This window comes from Centruroides sculpturatus, unplaced genomic scaffold, assembly GCF_000671375.1.
Source record: "Centruroides sculpturatus isolate CEXI.00-Female unplaced genomic scaffold, Cexi_2.0 scaffold151, whole genome shotgun sequence".
Classification (NCBI taxonomy): Eukaryota; Metazoa; Arthropoda; class Arachnida; order Scorpiones; family Buthidae; genus Centruroides; species Centruroides sculpturatus.
The window spans coordinates 579,003-587,059 of record NW_019384363.1 but is presented as its reverse complement, the minus strand read 5'-3'; the positions used below and the strand labels follow the sequence as shown (position 1 = coordinate 587,059).

The window sequence follows — 8,057 nt, the reverse complement described above, 5'->3', positions numbered from 1 at the left end:
AACAGAATTTACTGTATGGTATTTCAATGAAGTAAAAATAAAATAAATATATCTTGTGTAATTTGTTGATTTAATTTTGATATAACTAAAAACAAATAGAATGAATAATAACCGTCCTACTTGTATAATTCAGCTTTAGTTTTAAGTTACCTATTAATTTATTAGTTGTCTCCAAGACATTTAAAATTAATAATAATATAAAAATAAGATTACGTCAGTTCAGTTCTGTAAACATTTTAACAAAAATACTAAACAAAACTAATTTTATAACTAAATATTTAACTAGTTAATAAAATGATAACAATTGAAAACTTTCAATAAATACTGAAAGCCTACTTAATTGGATATAATCCATCGAACGCCCGGGCCGTAAAATAATTCATCTATCATCACGAGGAATTCGGAATCTAATCCGATATAACGTTCATAATTTTTCACAGGCAGTTCTAGCAGAAGTATCACTTTTTTTCCTTTTACCTTTGCTAGTAGATCTATTGTGAGTTTGTAGTAGGCAGCAATGAGAGAAAAAATATAGTCTATACGGAGAATTCTGAATCAGATAAATTTTTCCTAATAATAATGTTTTTCTTCCTAATTCAAGTCTAAACTATCGTTTATAAATATTTCATTTTTATTCAAATTATTTCAATGTTTATTTTATTAACACATTAATTAAACTAAAGTTTTACAGTGCCAGACAAAATTAACTTTTCATTGAAAGTATTTTTCTTGACTAAATTTGCATATTACAACAATAAGTTTGAAAATGTTATAAATAATATTATATGTTTTTTGAAACAATGAGTTTTTAAGTCTTTCTGAATATGACTTTAATTTAGTATCATTCACAGAAAAAACTTAAACAAATTTATTTAAAAAAAAATAGAAAATTTAAAAATTTTTAAAGTGCAAATGACAATTTTATCTGGCACTGTATCTACATTAGTTTAATTAACGTGTTAAACATTAGGTTCGTAAGATTAAAAAGTACTATGATACGGAATGCTTAAACATGAACAATGCCTCGTTGACTTTAGCAATAAACCTGTAAAACATACTTTAATATCATCGGGTTTGTATTATAAAGTTTTTAATATATACAATATGATACTTTCGAAATTCTACTAATTGTTTGTAAATTTGTTCCTGCAACATTCAAATTTTGTTTTGTATCTTTGTATAGAAATCCGAGAAATCGAAAAATCATTTGATCAAGGAGTAAAATTAAGATCGTGAGTGTCAAAGCTTTATGAAAATTTATATAGCATTTAGAAAAAACTGAATCTGCATTAGTAGCCATTAGAATATAATTATAATTATAATTGATGATAATTAGTAATATAACACTTAATATGAGAATATTTACTAAAGGTCTATGGATAAATTATTAAATTTATCCATAGACCTTTAGTAAATATACCTTTAGTAATTCACCTTACGTATACTGAATTGTTTAAATATGATATAAAATGTTCAATTTTATTTATTTAGTTTTTAGGGATAGGAATGGCGCTGATAACAAGGCTCTAACTTTTATTATGCTGAACGCCATGGATTCACGTCTGTATGACACTAGCTTCTCTCTATTGATGTCAAATCCCATTCAGTTCGAGAACTTTTTCTGTTGATATCAAATGATTATATGAAGATAATTTTAAAAAGGATAAAAGCGAGTGGATCATTTCATTAGCCATGTTGTTTGCTACGGAACTGGAAGAAGCGTATTTCTTAATTAACTTAAATGATAAACTTGTTTTTATCATTTAATTTGTATTTACAATGAAAAACCAATTACATCATAAAATGTATATGAAATACAGTTAAACTTAATAAAATAAATATTTTCGTAGATTATTCAAAAATTCAAAGAAAGAAATATTCTAATATTGCTATTACATTTTACAATTTTTTCAATTCCTAAAAATTCACCTACGTGAGTACGATGTATAGGAAATATAATTAATTTTAAACCATACACAAAAAATAAATCTTATAAATTATTTAATATTATCCACTTAAGCATAAATTTATACGTAGTTATTGTGCAAAATAAATAAATAAAAGTAAACACATAAAATCGAGATATCACTAAAATTAATTCAATAATAAAATATCTATGTTAGTTAAATTTATTTCTATCCGAATTATAAAAATATTTTATGCGGTTTTTCATCGAAATTAAATAAGTATTAAAATATATATATTTATAGGATTATCATTTATCTATGTTCTAATTTTTTATAATAGAGAAATATGACTTTTTTAAATTCCCTACAGGCGATAAAATTTTTCTGCCCCTGGCCTAGATTAGAATCTATTCTTTATGGTAATGAAATAGCGTTTAGCGATGTTATAATTAAGATTTAGCAAGTAATATTCATTAACATAATAATTATAATTCATTTAATAAATTAACAGTTTTAATGCACGTTTCAAAACAAATTCATTTATAAATCAGGAATGTAATACTATATAATACTTTATTTTTAACATCAGTAAATAAAAGAACACGAAATAAATAGATAATTTTAATTTAAGTTTTATTTTGAAAATCTCTAAAACCAACAGACCTAATTATTAATATTCATAAATATTACAAAAGTTATCATAGTAAAATTCAATTACAACAAACAGTTACCACATATAAGAAAAATTATATTTATACGGCATTGGACTGAGTTGAGAAAAATATATTTACAGTTTTTTTCAATGAGTCTATATTGGATTTAAATTCCACGAGAATGTATGCATTTTTCTTCTTAAAAATACATTCAATATATTACAAATGAACTTTCTTCATATTAACATTACTTTTAAGTGATAGAATTATAAATATAATAGGTTTGCAAAATAAATCTCAAAGTAATTTTTAATTTTTTATAATTGTATTACATATAAACCGTAATTCTTCTTAATAAAAATACGTTTCTAATTGATTTATTGTTTGACATATACTGTATATTATCAGGTAAGCTTAAGTAGCAACAATAATAAAATGTTATTGTTTCATTTACAAGAAAAAAAACCATTAAAAATATAATTGCTTCTTTTACTTTTCTTATTTTATCAAAATTTAAAGTATAGTTATATTCAGTTAATTAAGCCACTAAAAGAACCGCTATAGACACAGTTTTAAGCGATTTCATATAAATTGTATATCCTAAGTTGATAGCGTCTTGTAATCCTGAGATTCATGACATCAAATATTTTTCACGCATACTAACATTAGTATATAATGTGATTTCTAGAGAAAAACGTTAGTAACAAGCGGGACGAATTTGAAATATTCAAGTTTTAACGATGATGCAAAAAATAAAATGAAATTTAGAATAAAATATACACATAGAGAGAAGCATATTTTGGTTTAAAAAAAGTTTAAATCCTGAAAACATTTCTTAATAATTTTGATTTAATATAAGAAATTTTTAATAACTTTTTCTAGACTTATTGTAGTCAAATAAACCTGACATAATTTAATGATTTAAGATTAAGATAACCGAGCTTTAAGGAAAATTATACAAAAAGTTAATTATGCAGGAAAGTCTAATATAATAAAAAAAGAAGCAAATTAAATAGAAATAAATATAATAAATAGCCTTTTAAAAAATGTCAGTTTTTCATAATTTTTATATATTGTTTTATAAGAAAAAAATAATATCGTACTTGTTATAGGACATCAATTTATTTACTTATAACATATGTATGACTTATGAAATTTTATAAATCTAACTATGAATTATGAGATCACTGTTTCTTATGTACTGTATGTACTGTACATACCGGTACGCTCTCTATATGTATAGCTGCACTTTTTAAAGGAAAATGGCTTAGAATTTACTTTCCAGGCTTTGTTATATGGTGGTCAGTAAAAAGAAACCCCCGAGAGTTTTACATTTTTGGACTCGGGAGTTTGAACGACGAAAAATGCAAAAAAATTCTTTTTTTTCCTCTATGTGTGTGTTTGGGTAAGTGGGTGACACAATTTTGTTCACCAACTTTGAGGCTTGATAACTCCTGTGCTTTTTGTCGAAAATTTTCGAAAATTTGCAGGGAGATCTGTGTATTAGAGAGATGATGCTATTAAATTTTGGTGCTTAAAGGTCGACGGGGTGGAGAGATAGAGGGGTCGTGTATTATATCTCGAGTAGGGCCGGACTTAATGACAATTATAGGCATTACTAGCATTTACAACTTTTTTTAAAATAAAACTCATCCCTACCCTCAAAATCAAGCCTTTTGCCATTTTATAATAATTAATTATATAAAAAGTTTTTAAATAATACATCATAATAGATTGCGTTACACGAAGTTTTAAATGTTACCGGGAAAGTTAAGCAACTCGTTACTGGATTGTTTTTTTTTCTTTTTTGTAATATTACGGAAAATAACAAAACATAAACGGGTTGCTATATAATACGATATTATGTTATTGTTATGAAAATTTCAGATTGAAATCTGATTTGAATCACTTAAAATTCTTCAAAGACAATTCAAATAGGATCTACTACCCCAACTTTTTTCAGAATAATCGAACTCATCACTTATTATGAGCACAAATGAGATTGTTAGTACTGTACTGTTCTGTTAGTACAGAATAGTACCTTCATGCTCGCAAATCCGTCTTAATTTAATAAAAGTCAAAAAGATCTGATTCACACGTCAAAAGATTTAATTTTCTAGTAAATATTGAATCAGCAATATGATAATCACATAAAACGATTATGTATCATTCTCAAGAACGAGAAAAACGTAATTTTGAATTTTTAGTAGGCCTATTCACTTTGTTAAAATACTAAAAACATAAGAATTGGTGAATGTCTTTGAAGATTTATTTCTTACACTCACGTTTTCATTTTTTCTGTAAAAAACTTAAAAGAGACAAATAATGACCGAAGAAAATGAATTTATCAGATATGTCAAAGATGAAAGAAATTAGTAAGATCCTGGTACGACCAGAGATTATTGTCAGTTTTTGAAAAGTTGAAGTAAGATAAGCTATAAGAAATAAACGGGTTTATAAATACTCAATAACTCTAATAGCAACTATATTTATTTAATTTAGATGGCTAGTTGTATAAAATGTTATACACAGTATATGCAAAATGAATGCATTTCATACATGGATAACCTAAATTTATTCTTTGTCTGCTGCATACTTTAGATCAATGTTTCTCAAATTATGGGAGCCACGGCCTGTATGGGAGACGTGAGACCTCATTTGGGAGGTCGCTAAAACAACAAACTTCAATTTTTTGTTTTTTAATGCACTCAATTTAAATAAAAAATCACAATATAGGCTAACGATAATCTGTGTCTTATGAATTAAAATCAATAATTTTCTTCACATTAAAAAGTTTAAAAAACACTAATAAACAATACAGTCTCCAGGATTGTCGTGGGAAGAACATAGGTTACTTCCAAATTCATTCAATTTTATAAGCTTTAATAAAATGTTATTAAAGTTTATAAACTTTTACAGTGACATTTTATTAGAGAAAACGATACAGATAATAAAGGAAGACTGTTTTTCCTGGTGATTGATATAACGTAATGTGTAAATACATTTTAGTTTTTTTTATATACAGTAGAGCGTCGTTTATCCGAAAGTCGGTTATCCGAAAGAATTCCAGTCGGCAAATTTAAATTTTCGCTAGTGCTGTGGCGCTGCAATCTTTGGCTATATCTTGGACTACTCCAATATTTTTTTGTTGATGTGTGTTTTTTAGCTGGCAGCACTGGCACTTTTCTGTGGTGTTTTTCTCAGGACTGTGTGTCATGCTAAATCGAACGTTTTTGATACTAGATTTACTTCTAAAGTATATATATATTTTTGTTTTTATATTTTTCAATATATTTATTTTGTTTGTAAAAAATAAAGAAATAATTTTTAACGATACAATAGTCACGATTATTATTTTAAAAAGTTTACATTAGGCTTAACATAGACGAAAATTCAACGCGAAGTGACATACAACAGAGAAAAATTTCAACATGGGATAGGTTAATGTATTTTTTCGTACATAATCGGTTATCCGAAAAATAAGTTATCCGAACAACCCCAGTCCCCAATTGATTCGGATAAACGACGCTCTACTGTATTTTTAATATTGTTTTCTTTAATGGAAGCACTGAAAGAACTCAAAGGAAAATTAAAATCTCTTCTTTGAATGCTAGTACATGTACTGTATGTTACGTACAAAGGATTATCTTAATTTTCATCAAGAGAATCTGGGAACCGTCTCCTCCCATATCGTTTCCGGAAGATATCAATAATAATCTTTGTGATCTTATTAACAATAAAAATGAACAATAATATCTTTATCTTTTACGGAAATTAGTTTGTTATAATTAATACGATACTACACTGCTACTTTTAATAAGAGTAAACTACTTGAATAATGATAATAATAAGCACAAATTAAATAAATAATAGGCATAGAATCTTTCATTAAGTACCATTAGTGGCTGAGTGGATAAAACTACTGGTGGCTTCCCGCCTGACCAACGAGCTAACCACATGGAATTTTCCGGGTTTTTTCCATGTGTCTAACACTTAAATAGAACCAGTTTCCCCATAAAAAGTCCTCTCGGGAGGCTTTCTTCCTTGGCAGATCGCCCATGTGCTATATTATCCTATCCTATCAATTAATCAACCTTCATATTTATTCCTTAATTTCTGAATAAGTTATAATTGGTTTGATAAAAATTAACTTATATTGAAATACTTGTCGCTACATACAGTAATTATTCAATTATGGTAGAAAAATTCTTAACAATGCAAAAGTTTACAATTTTACTATTGTATTATGCAGTAGTTAAGTAAGCAGTTAAAATTTTTATGAAAATTCAAACATAAAAAATATTTGATTAATCATAAAATAACAGAATTCGTATGTATTATTATTATAACTATACATTACTAAATTTAATGTATACTTTTCATAAAAAATTTTATAAATCAAATATTTTGTAAGATATATGATTTAATATTAATTTTAAAAAGTTTTGTCTATTACTAATCGTTGCACTTCGTTAGGATTGGGTTGAATTGATGGAATAAGGTAACGCAATATNATTAAAAAGTAATTTAAAATATAAATTCATTTATTAATAAAACTTTCATTTTATATGTTATAATTATTTGATTAATAATTGAAAGAATTTTTATTTGAAACAAGTGCAAGGTCATTTTATTTCTTGCGACATTTTTTTTATATCAATAAAATGTATGTCAGCAATTTTATAGATTTTTATTGCCGAGTCTCAACTGCCAGATGTTCCAGAAAAACATCATTAATGAAAACGATTTTCTAAATTTAAAAGTCATTATTCGTGTAATTTTATCTATAATAATTAGCTTGCAAATTACAAAAAAAGTAAAATTATTAGTTCACACATCAATTAATTTTATTCAAAGAAATATTTAACTACAGTGGTTTATGTATTTAAATATTTAAAATAAAAAAAATTAGCTTAATGATAATTCCATTAAATAATGGAACAATTAATTTTTTTATAGTTATATATTACAATATTAAATATTACATTTTTGTGTAAAAATAGCTATAATAAAATGTGTTACACGGGCATAAGTTTAAAATTAATTTTTTTACTAATTTATTCTCACAGGAAATATTTATTCGCAAACAGTAAACAGGTTATGTTATCTTTTTATTTTTTACTTATTAAGAATTTCCATGAGAAAATAATATTGTTTTCCTGTTATCGTAAATATTACTCTCAAAGAGCGATCGATTTGTTTAAAAAAATAGTTTTTATCTATATCAATAACTAATGATTAAATAGATTTCGAAAAGCTGCGGTTGATGACGTTATTCTGTACCCAAAAGGCTGGGTGTGGTGATAATATTTACCTTGTAGCCTACCCCAATTTATTTTGATTTAGACTGCAAGCGAGATAAAAGTATTATTCTATTCACGTTTATCTATTTACGCTCGGCATGACATAATAAATGAAGAGAAAGTTTGATAATAATATTTTTAAATAGTAAATTAAAATTTTAAATGCAGTTGTGAAAATTACATATATATATATA

General features: G+C 25.6%; 1 protein-coding gene and 1 long non-coding RNA gene across 2 annotated transcripts in view; one reads left to right on the top strand and one right to left on the bottom strand.

Moving 5' to 3' along the window:
* The window catches only part of LOC111641620 (spermatogenesis-associated protein 22-like), a 111,980-nt gene that overhangs the window by 84,333 nt on the left and 19,590 nt on the right, over positions 1 to 8,057 (bottom strand). The window lies entirely within an intron of this gene.
* On the top strand, positions 920 to 1,841 carry LOC111641631. The gene is made up of 3 exons (XR_002759444.1): positions 920 to 1,072; positions 1,184 to 1,232; positions 1,492 to 1,841. It is a non-coding gene; the product is annotated as an uncharacterized LOC111641631 (long non-coding RNA).